The 12606-nt window shown below is 41.1% G+C and overlaps 1 protein-coding gene across 1 annotated transcript in view; it reads right to left on the bottom strand.

The window, feature by feature from the left end:
* Positions 1 to 12606, bottom strand: part of AMER3 (APC membrane recruitment protein 3) — a 41052-nt gene that overhangs the window by 17602 nt on the left and 10844 nt on the right. The gene's annotated exons all lie outside the window — the stretch shown is intronic.

Here is a 12606-nt window from a genome sequence, read left to right as displayed (position 1 = left end):
GGTGATACCATATGACACATCAGTTCCAGCAGTAGGTAGCTTACTGCAATTCCTTCATATGTCAGAAATAGAGTGGCAGCAGGACTAGAGCAGTGATTGTCCCCCTGTACTGGGCACTGCTAAGGTACCTCCAGTCCTGGGTTCAGTTTTGGATCTCTCATAATAAGAAAGACATGGAGGGGCTGGAGTGAGTCCAGAGAAGGGACCAGAGCTGGTGAAGGGGCTGGAGCACAAGGCTGATGAGGAGTGGCTGAGGGGGCTCAGCCAGGAGAAAAGGAGGTGCAGGGGAACTTTCTTGCTCTCCACAACTCCCTGACAGGAGTCTATTTCTGTCTATTGTATCTGTCTGATCATAACCATGTCTCTCTTCCTCTCTCATTTATGAGAACAGAATTACTCAGAAGTATTCTTGAATTATGGAAGGTGACTTCAGCCTTTTGAATTACTAGGAAGAAATTCCAGAATCTTGTCATTTCTAGTTGTTTGGTTTTGGTTTTTTTCTACAAATTGAGTCTAAGCCTTCATACTTTGCTATTCTTTGAAGCAAGCCTCATTGATGTGATAGATGTTTTCCAAACTTGAAACTATGATAAAAACACAACGATTCTGGTTTTGGTTAGTTCCCATGGCATAAAAGACACAGGACTTTGAGAAATCAGTGAAGGACTACATGCAGTGTGCTTCACTCTTAGGTATTTATGCTCATGGAAATGCAGTTAACAAATAATGCCAAGTTACAAACAGATCCAGAGTCACCACATTAGAAGTATTTGACAGTGGAGTGGAAACCAGAAATAACCCACCACTGTCCCCTTCCCATCTTGAGAAGATGGGTTTGAAGAAAACCCTGACCTTTAGTCAAAATCAGACCTGTTGTTAGCCAACATTGATTGGCTTTTCCCTAGCACTGGGTTGATCTTCAGCAAGGTTCAGTAGAAGGGAGATTAGCCTATTACCAGTAAGAATTTTAAATGTTTGAACTTTGAATAAGAGAGATCAAACAGTGGTCACAGGAAAGCAAAACTCAGTTTTCCTAAAGAAGCGGAACTAGCAACACTGCCCAATATGTAACCCAATGGACAAATCTCTACTTCTCAGTTAAACCTGGGGAAATACTAGTTCTGCCAGTTAATGAAAGGGAAATTTGAAAGCACTCCTGAAATATTGGCAAATTGTTCTAATAATGGGGTTTTACCCACTATTTTTCCAATACTCTAATATTGGAAATGTGAAGAAAATATTTAAAGTTACAGGGATTACTTTTCTGATTTTTTGGATGAACACACATTTTTTTTATTCTCACTGAGATGGATTTTTCAGGTATGCCTCAAAAGCACAAAGAAATATTCTGTGTGTCAATAATTTAGCAGATTTTTCAGTTGATTATGCTGCATAGGATATTTATGTTGCTGTAGACTAAGTAGTTCCTCTAAAACATCATGAATCCCCTCTCAGAAAGCACAGTAGAACAAGGTTTTCAGTATTTGTATCACTTATTTTATGAATAGTTAGGTCTTAACTGAAGGAAGATTTTTCTTCCCAGGTGCTAGAGAAGGCTGCCTTTATGGAAGGATTTTTTTCCACCTATGAAGTGGTTTGTACTGGGCCATACTTCCTCACTGTATTGTGCTCACTTTAAATTTTTGTGTTATAGCACCCAGAGGATTGCTGTGTGATACACTGAGTGATAAATTGCTGCTAGGGGAAGTTTATTGATCCCTGTGCTGTGGATGATTGCCATAGGACGTTCTCATTTGGTAACAGAATGCTTTCTATAGATTTCCTGAGCTGATTAAATAAAATCAGGATTGAGACAACAATGCCTCTGTTCAGGTTGAAGGTGAGACACTCTTGCTGCTTCAAGGCAGAGACACAATAAAGAGGAGAGCAGATGCACCAGCAGAAACATGGTCTGTAAGTCCCTTCCTGGAAGATCTTCCTGAAGCCTTGTGGCTTAGTGTCCAAACAACACACAAGCAAAGACAGAGGGAGCTGGATAATGAACTGCTCTCTCTGCAGCCTCTTTCCTGGGAGCAGGAAAGAGGCCTCCAGGTCTGCATCTCTTCCCCTCCCTGCAGAAAGGAACCAGGGCTAAGAAAGCTGAAAGAGGAGGCAGAAGCAGGGCATAGCACAATATTGTGAAGAGGATGAGTCTGACGAATAGAAGGAAGAAAATCTGGCATCATACCTTGATGGAGGATGCTCAGGGTCTACAATTGCCTAAAGGCAGATTTTTTTTTTAAATACTGTTTTTTCTGAACAGGTTTGTTACAGAGCAGTGAGGAAGTCAGTCTAAAACATATTTAGGATTCCTGTCCCTTTTTTACTTAACAATAGTTTGGTACCATAAAGGTGCAAATAAACTCATTATTCTAAATACATTCTCTCCCAATTTCTGTTAATTTTAAATATCTTTTTAATAGCATTTTTCAAAGCTTTCATGAGTAATTAAGAAAAAAATAAAAGAACGTCAGTGGTAGTTTAGTAACCCACTAATTCATGTAACTCAACATTAGGAGGTGGCAGTTCATTGCAAACAATACTACTGTTGTCTCTGTCCTTCTAGGCAAAGAACCAGAAAACATTTCCCAGCTACGTGCAGCACTCTCTCTTTTAAGGCATGGAGCATCCCATCAGAAATGGCAGCGACTAACTGCAGTTATTAATAGAACCAGCCCAGGGACAAAACAATTGGGCTGCTTGGAGCACTGGGATCACTGGGCCAGAGCCCGTGCCCAGTCCATCGCACAGACAGCGCAGCACGGACAGCAATGGCATGGCTGGGCACTGAAGCAGATTGTGAACAGGGCATGTGAAAGGACAGGGCAGGGCCTGTGCTCTGTAGGGAACAGTGCTTCCCAGCAAATCCCAGCGTGGAGTCAGAGGAGACTGGTGGATGTGCAGTGACAGTTCATGCTCCGTGATCCGTGGAGTGAGGATTAAGCAGACTGCACACGCAGGGCTGGCCAAGGTGCCTCACAGTGCAAATCCATGGGAATGTGCTCTTCTGGGGTTCTGGTCTCCCAGAACTCTGACTTGTGGTTCTCAGCTGCTCTAGCAGGCCAGGCAGATGGAAGCTCTTCCATACAAAACATGTTTGGTCTTACTGCAGTGCTCTCACAAAAGCCCCTATTTTCTTTGGTTTTTTCACTCTCCAGTTGTTTCCAGCCCACTGAAAAGACCAAACCAAGGAGAGCTGTCAGCACTTGAAGAAATCTATGGAACCCAAAACCAGATGTTTTGTTGGCTGAGGAGGACCAACTGTTTATATACTGTGTGTGTGTGTCCTGGGTATATGCAGGAAAGGGGTATGTGACCTTGAGAAGTCTAACCAAAGAAGTGCCTGTAGCCAAATTTGCTGCTTAGGTTGTTGCCAAAGTTTCACTGGTAGTTTTCCCAGCTACCAATGCTTCATAAAAATCCTCATTGCTTTTTTTAAGGTTCTAAGGTTGTAACCTTCCTTACTTGTTACCTTAGTCAGCTCAGCTACAGCAGCTGCAGCTCAGCACAGGTCTGACCACCACCTCCATTTCCAAATTCAGCCCATGGCCTCCTGGTTTGCCAAAAGGGCCAGCTGGTGTACATTGTGCATCCTACCCAAGCCAAGGGGTGCTGGCTTGCAGGGACTGTGTCCTCCCTTTGCTGATTGCTCACTGCTGGTTTGCCTGGTGCTCAGCACAGGTGAAGAGAAACCCAGCTGTGCTGTTCTGGCTCTCTCCTGCCCTTAATCCCCAAGCCTGTTCTGGGGGGCATTAGATACTTTTAGAAAAGTAACTACTTTTAAAAGTAGCTACTTTTACAGAGCAATTCTACAGGAGACTGGTTGTACCCTACAAGAATTTATCTCCAAGGCATGAAGAGTATCAAATGGGTAAACATAATGATTCATTATTCACTGTTGAATCTCAGCATAAAGATTTTTGTGTTCCCCTAGATGAAAAATTGTAATTATAGTCTATGTGCAGCCTGATGATATATGTACATTCATTTAAGTTGCCTCACTTTCCATTCCTTTTAATAGACTGGAAGGTATAGCATTAGATAAAGAAATGGAGAAACTGGGATGTAGGTTGTTTTTAGGGTTGTGAGGTTTGGTTGTTTGTTGGTTTTGGGATTTTGGTGTTTTACCTGTGTGAGCAACTTGGAAGTTCAATTGTCTGCCTGTAGAGAATCCAAAACACATCTGAGGTCACTTTTCTACTCAGGATTAAGGCAATTATAGTATCCAATAATAGTTAATGCAATTACAGATTTTTTCATTTTCTCTTTATCAAATCAAGGGAGACAGGTCACATTTCAGTGCAGGGAGGAATACCACCCTGCTGATCTGGGAAACAGAATACAATGTGGCTCACATGAGCAATAAGTGAAATTGATTTCTGACAAAATCCCACAGGTATTGAGAGCAGTATCCTATCAGTTTCAATCAATAAAAATTGCTAATTGTGTTTACTGGTTGTTAGGCTAAAAATTAGATACAGGATTTGACCTTACATACAGGTTCCCTAAAACAGTTAAGGCACAGAGAAGAGCAGCAGGATGGGAATGGTGTTGTGGCAGACAGTGGTGATTAATAAGGGGTAGAACCAAGCTAGAAAGAAGAATCTTTTATGGGAAAGGAATTAGAAAAGTGGAACCTTTCTTTTCTGACCATGAAATCCAGAATTTTTGAGAGTACACTGCTGAGCAGCGGTTTGTCAGTACATGGTTCTGAGGGTAGTACTGGTCTATAAAATTTTAAACAATGGCTGATTAAATAATGGAGAAAACAGAAAGAAAAAAGGAGATTTTTTTCAAGAAAACAAACAAAAAATAGGAAAATGGGAGTAAAGTATCAACATTCAATATTTAGACTTAATTTTATTTAATTTCAGTTAAAAGAAAGTTGCCTGGCCTCTGGACTTCTTTTCAAAGCTTGCTTTGTATTTGGATTATTTTTTAATATTTAAGACCTTAATGGCCCTATAATTGGGTAAGTTTGCAACATGCTGCAAGAGACACTAGTCTTTCTTTAGTAACAGTAAGCTGCCCCAGCATTTTATGTTTGCAAGGGTGGAGGGCTATTTTATTGAGCCACTGTGGGTCGAGGGCATTGCAGTTTCTAGAGAGACTGGTGGGTACAGTTTATTTATCTTTAACAATATAAAATTTTAAGTTCAGAGGTCAAGGGTGCAGTAGAGAGAAATCTTCCTTTTAAGTGTCTGTTCATATATTTATATCTATAAAATCTCATAACACTTTCATCATTCTATCATTCACATTATATGACCCTCATCAACAAATGTCATTCTTAAATTAACCTCATCCATTCTTAATTTATGTTTCAAGGATTGCATTCAGTCAATCACAGTTTAACTCTCATGTCCTTTAATAAACACTGGGAAATGGGAAAACTGACATTCCTTTTTCTAGCAGAAAAAATATTAATTAGTTATAGTACATTATTTTAATGTAAAACAGCTTTTGAATTTTGGAAAAAAAAAGCCAAGGGCATTTTTAAATTTGTAAGTATTATTCAAAATTGTACAGATTATAGTTGAGAGTACTTTTGAGAGCTGAGATGATTCAAGTACTATCTTATTACTGATTGACGCTTTAAGAAATCTAGCCAAAAAAAGTGCCTCACATTGCAACCCTGCTGTTTCCTGGCATCCTTTTGCTATCTCAGTAGCAAACCACTTCCAAAGAAATAATCACTCTTGCAATCCCACCTAACCAACATTGCCCTGATCTGATGGACTCACTATAAAAACACACAGTTGTTATTTGGGAAGTAACAAACATGGGGGTTTTGCAGGATGTATTTTTGGGGTGGTTAGACCACTATCTTAATTATAAATGGGTTTCAGGGAGTTGGTTGCTATAGCAACAGTCTATTTAGTGCTTTTTTTTTCAGAATGAAACCCTACTTGTCTGTATGTTCAAGGGAAGACAGAATGGCTAAGGAAATAAAATTGAGCTTTTATTTCTCCAAGAGCCATAAATTGCAGCATCCTCTATTTAAAGTACACAGATGGAAGTGCTGCTCCTTTTCCTCAGTGTTTTTTTTGTTTGTTTGTTTGTTTTTTTTCTGCTGAGAAGCCCCATTTGATGCTTGAGTAAAATACAACCTTTCCTTATTTCAGAAATGCAACTGCACTAGGGTTAATTAAGGCTACCACCCAATCAGATTTTTCCTAAAAGTGCAGCTAAAAGCAGAGGGCACAATCTCTTTGAAAAGCTGGAGCTGTGAAAATTTCTGATGCACTCTTGTGCCTCATGTCTCCTGCTGCAAATCAGAGTCCCTCTCCATCTGACTGAAGTCAGATAAAATTTCTCTTTCCATTGATTTCTCTGCAGCTCCCTGGCTGTGCATCACAGACCCAAAGCTACCTTGACTTGATTTTTTTCCCCTGTGTTGGCACTGACATGGAGAAATATAACAAAGGGGTTGGGGGTGTCAAAATTCTTTAATCCTTCCTGGCCATAGGTTGTGATCCTCCCATGTCCTTCAGTGACTGTCTGCACCTGTGCAGTGTGAGCAAAGCACAGAGCCAAAATTCTGGGGAGTTAAGCAGAGCTTGGCTGGCATTTGCAGGATTTGCCTGAAAAGGGGTTTCCAGGCTCTTGAGGGTGGGGTGAATTTTCTGGTAGGGGTAATGAGCTGCCAGGAAGTGTCAGCTTCACAGGCATATGGGAAAAGGAAAAGAGTTTTGAAGTAGGTTCAGTCTCCAAGAGGGGGCAGAAGGAATTTAAAGCACGTGATAGGGAAGAGTTGAGCCTGTCTGAAGCAAGGTAAATGGAAAGTTGTCATGGAAGGAAAAAGAAATAGATTTGGAATGTATTGCAGTTGATGAAGACTAGTGAAGAGGAGATGGAGAAAAACCCCTACTTTGTTCTCCATAAGACAAAGAGGACCTTCCTTTTTATGGTTCTCCAGTAATCTTTCCTGTATCCTAACCTGTAGACCAACAGTTTCCCCTTGGATAATATAATCATCCCAAGGCGGAGGATAGATGATTGTGGGAAGAGAGAAATTGCTGGCTCTCGTATCTTGATGTCATTTGTGCAGTTGTCATCCCTGGTTGACATTATTATTAAGTGCCACAAGATCTTTTAAGCTTTCCCTGAGCAGGCCTGCCACATGCATGTAGAGGGAAGCTCAGAATATTGCCTTACTCCACAGGAAAACCCCAGCACAGAGCACTTCTTTGTATCTCTCTCTCCCAAGCTCTATTTCTGCCCAAGAACTGTGAATATCTTTCTCACCTTCAAATGTAAAAAAAAGATGCAGTCTCCATTATTTGAGTGACAGAAGAAACTTGCCACACCAGATGTATATAGTCCAGTCTTCCTGGAAGAACTGACCAGTAGAAGAGTTTGCTTAAAAGAGGACAGCCTTCCATAATTCCCCTGATGGGGTATTGTGTTCATTTTGGGCATTTCATTACAACAGTGCAGGCTACCAATGCTCCATTGCTCATTACAATGGTCTTTTATGTCTTTCACTGGGTGGTCCATTTTTTTGTTCTTAATTAACCAGATTTTAAATTATCTGTTTGAGTTTGAGGTTTTGGGTTTTCTTGTTGTTGTTTTGGGGTTGGGTTTGTTTGTTTGGTGGGGTTTTTGGTTGGGTTTTTTTTTTTAGAAAAATACAGAAAATCTATTGATGCTGGGGAATTCTGTGCTTTTCATCTCTCTAAACTCTGTCTTCATTTACAGAGACCCCAGACTTAAGTACTGAGGCATGGATTCTGCCCTGAATCAAAGGGACAGCGCCTGTTTTAGGAATAAATAGATGTCAGAAAAGGAGAAAATTCAAAAGGAATATTTTTTTAAGTTTTGCAAAGCAAAACTGATAAGTATGGCACAGAAGACACAAGATTGTAAGAGGTGCCTTAAAGACATTAAACTATGAAAGGTTTATAACAGAAATTAAAAGGCTTTGAGGTTCCTATGCTTAAGGGCATTTGGAAAAGGGAGCATCAAACCCAGACACCCAGAAGGTGCCAAGGTCTAGATCAGACAGTGCTGGTTGCCAGAAGATAGGTGATTGATTATTTCAGGTTTCCAAATTCTCCATTTTCCCTGTTTCTGACACTCCTTTTCCAAACACATACTGCAGCCCATTGGGAGAGGTAGAATGCAGAGTTTTCTGGAGGCCTCTGTTTTTGCCCCTCAGCATTTTCTGATGGAGGAAATGGAACAAAATATTTTACACTTGAGATCCAAAAAGCTAAGGTTACCAGGCTCTTCGTCCTACTATTTTTTCACTTGCTGGCTTGTGAGCATAAATGCCATCAGATTCTTACAGCCCATTCTCAAGGTGAGGATCTCCTTTGCATTTGCTCCATGACTGTATTCCAGAGGGGGCCAGATTCTCTCCTGTATGAAAGAAGCAGCCTGCTCTGGATACAAGGTTCTCACTTTCCCCTGCTTCCCATTCGTATGCCTTCCTGACCTGCAGTGAAGCAGGTTTTCTTCAGAATAGTAACTACTGATTCATTTAAACAAAAAGGGTGCAATTCCATAATTCTATAGTCCAAATCTGACTTGTATATTTGCACTGAAATGTCAGGCAAGACACTAAGCCACTGAATGAGCAGTTAGTGTGTTTGCACTCTGCCTTGACTTCTCCCCATTTCTCATACAGAGGCACTCTATCTTTCATATGTCCTGTCCCTCAGACCATGCTGCTGTTCTTTTTCTTTTTTCCCTCCATTGCTATCCCCTCAGAAATCTCAGATTCAAGGCTGAAGGAGACTGGGAGCCAACTTCTGCTCTCAGTTTTAAATCTGGGAATCATTGCCCTAGCTTCAAATTCATGCTGGTGCAGTGAACATGAGAATTTAGCTTTCTGCACTGTTGTCAACAGGGGGAAAATAGAGTCCCTATAAGGCTGTATCCATGGAAACCATCCTGCTGCAATAGCGAGTAAAGCAGCAAATCAATTTCTTCAGTTTTTAAATGAAACACATTATAGTGCATCTGGCATTTAAGAGATTATCCGTGCTGATAACAGTGTGGAAAAACCCTCCTCTAGCAAGTACACTGGCAAGAACGTTTCTTCCCCCTGATAGAATTCTGATTTTGGGAATGAGCATTGATGACAAAGTACCATGAAGACAGTGCAGTGAAACAGAGCCAAGTCCAGAAGCAACAGCATTTAATGAAGGAGAAAATTGTTTAATTTAGCATTTAGCCCAAGTATCTGGGCACATGGTGACTAACATTCAAATGTATTAACAGAGGCAGTGACCTGTCACCTCTGTCTCCCTGCTCTTTGTTTCCGTGGTACCACGAGTGACAAACACAACGTTTGTACCTTGTGATGCATTTGTCTGATCAGGAGTGTGTGTGTGCATGGCTGGTGGGCTGTCAGATGAGATTTCTATAGCCACTGCAACATGGTCTGGGTAACTGACTTAATACAGGTGTGTATTTTAGAGCCAGAGGCATTTCCAGTGCAGAAAATGTGCTGGCTGTCTCTGTGCTCTATTCTTGTTACATTTCATCATGTGCAGCTTGAGAGACCATCCCTTTACCATGCCATGGAGGGAGCATGGAAATAGGAGGATTTCTTACACCAGAGTTCAAAAGCTACCATACACTTTTCCTGCTGTGTGCATAGAGGTTCTACCTTTATTTTTCACCTGTTAAGGTATCTCTCTGACCATTTTGAGAAATAATACCCTACTTGAGCAGAAAACTGCCTATATGCAGATGAGACTTCATTCTGCTTTTCTGTTTTATCAAATCCAAATATTGCAGTCTGTCTTTGCTATGCCTATCAGATAGAGAAATTGTCTGCCAGGGAGAAATACAACCTTATTTAAGAGAGAGGGAGTGAGGCTGAGCCAGGAGGGAATAAAAAGCATTACAGGAATTGCCTAGACCGTGAGTAGCCCTTCAGTTGATGAGGATCAGATACACATTCCTCTGTCACTTTGCAGTGCCTAGGCTGTATTTTATCTGCTTCTGAATCTCAGCTCCTTGATAACAGCAATCACATATGCAATACTGTCTTCTTTTATCTACATCTGCTCTATCCTTTATATATTATATTATAGCAATCCCTGTTTGATTGACAGTTATGTATTTTTTTCTGACCTGAGGGCAAGCTTATTGCAATGCACTCCTTTCAGGGCTATCACTGAAACACATCCAAAATCTTCAACTGGTGCATAATGTGGCAGTTCAGCATTTGAATGAAATGAACACATATTGTTGGGGGCACAAGAGGTTTTGTTGCTCTGTCACATCTACCAGTTAATGGAAGATGCAGCTCAAACCCCATTAAGTGATAGAAATGGCTCAGTGGTCTGAAATGCTGCCATTTGCAGAGAGTGTTTTGTTCTACATGTGTCCAATAGCTATGACGTCCAGTGTTGTGTGTTTGGTCACTTCCAGGGGTTTTAAGAGGCAGGAAAAAAACCTCACAATACACTGCTTGAGGACTGTGCTTCCTTTCTGAAAATGAAGTTTCCTGATGAAAAACATATGGCTGAAAATCACAAATTTCTGCAGCTTTTTTTCTATGATCCATGAATGTACAGCTCTAGGAATCCTCTCTGTATTCAGGGGTTGGACTGTGTTCACTTTTAAGACCTAACCTTTAGATACTGAAGAATGAAAAAATATACTTTTAATTGCATTTTTTATCTGTAATTATCACTTTCTATATAAGCCCTCAATATTGCCATATGAGAAAGCCTGGAGTTCCTGGTGAGCTCAGACACAAGACATTTGCAGATTTCTCTCTAAAAGGCCAGGGAAAGGAGAACTGGAAGAGGAGCTGTGACTGACATTTCTTGTATCATTCTTCATCACAGTCCTGCGTCTGTGTTTGTCAGGGTAGCAAAGCCCAAAAGACCAGGCATGGCCCAGGGGAAACCTGCACAACTTTTGGAGCAGAGAGATTGGGCTTGTTTGTCACTGTGGGTCCTGGGATATGTTGAGATGGGCTGACAAAACCTGGAGATTTTAATGGCTTTTGATAAGGGCTTTTCCTCTGCCCTCCAACAAATGGCAAGAAAGGTGACTTTCTTCCCACCTCCTTCAGGTCAGACCTGGGAGTCCATGGCAGCCTCAGGGGCTGCATTTGTTCTGACAGAAGCCACCTCTGGATCTGTCACTTGTCTCACAGCTCCTAGGTGTGGCATTTTAGACCCTCTTTGTGTCTAAGCTCTCGCAGTTTGCACAGTCATGTCCAGCGTAGGAGTGTTTCTCAGGGCTGTCTGTCTCCATGGATTCAGAGGTGACACTGTGTTTGTACACTGCCTCTCCTGCTCTACCACCCCCACGACTGAGGCAAAGCTCCTGAGTCATCTTCACAAAGATTTAAAATTTCCGGCTAACCTGTAGGCCATCTGTTAATGTGGGAAGGCAAGAAAATATCGCGTAGGAAAACTCAGTCACACACCAGTCTTTGTATCTGTCCCCACAGCCAGCTCTTTTAAATGACATTTTAACTATTGTCTAAATTATTTTTCCGTAAAAAAATTGCAACAAATGGCAACTTTGACATTAAATATTCTCTTAAAATGAGCCCAGTCCTCAAAGTCACTTTATGAATATGAAAATCCCATCCATATTCTAAAATTTCATTTATTTTACTGTTTGACAAACCTTTATCAAAAGTCATCAGTTCCCTCTTGGAAAAAAATCTTGACTTGTCTTTTCTCTGAGACTCTGGTGGCAGCATGACCTGATCACATTCCTGCCATGGCAGGTATTATCAGTGCTGGCACGTGGTGGCACACAGCAGCTGCCACTTGATACAATGCAAAGAATGTGCCCCAGGTCCAGTAATGTCTACTTGTGTTATGTCTTCTGCAGTGTAAAGATACAGTCTGTTACCACTCCTGACAGTCACACAGCTCCCTTCTCTGTTTCTACCATTCCACTCCTCGAAATTATAATTCCTTTCCATTCCTAGTCTGCAAAGGCAGCAATATTCCTAGCAGTATCCTGTGGATTAATATTCACAGCAAAATAAAAATATCAGGCCAATGCATACATTGATCTGTTCTCCTAACCCCAAGCAGCTGTGCCTAGTCCTGGTTCCATACATATACTTGCTGTAAGCACAAACCTTGCCTCATCTGCACTCACTTTATAATTTCAGAAATATCTAAAAGAGATGAGTAGTTCTAAGGACTATGGTGTGTCCTTGGATGGCAAGTTCTGCTAAAAATTTTGGTGACACAACAAGGTGAGCTGCTAACCAGAAGAACCACCACAAATGCAGCACTGTTTACAACAAAAATGGAAAAATATCCACGATCACTTCTTTCAGTTGAGAAAGACCTAATTTACTGATGAACATATTATAACTAAACAATGTGTTTGTTAAGGATATGGAAGACTGACAGTCTCTGACCCTTAGCTTCACACAGACCCCTGAAAAATATCCCTCTCTGCAATGGGAGACTTGTTAGTGGGCAAGGTCATTTTCATAGCGACGTAAATAGAAATGAGGGTGGCTGAATCTACCCAGATTCGAAAATGGAAGGGTGTTCTTGCCTCATGCAGAGAGAAACTGTCCTTTTTTGTTTGTGCTGCTTGGGAAGCCTTTAGAGATGACCAGAAGCAGTCACACTGCTGTGAGCAGCAAGAACCAAAGAA

This window comes from Lonchura striata, chromosome 10 (genome assembly GCF_046129695.1).
Source record: "Lonchura striata isolate bLonStr1 chromosome 10, bLonStr1.mat, whole genome shotgun sequence".
Lineage (NCBI taxonomy): Eukaryota > Metazoa > Chordata > Aves > Passeriformes > Estrildidae > Lonchura > Lonchura striata.
Note: the sequence above shows the minus strand (reverse complement) of the source record. Positions and strands in the feature narration are given on the sequence as shown.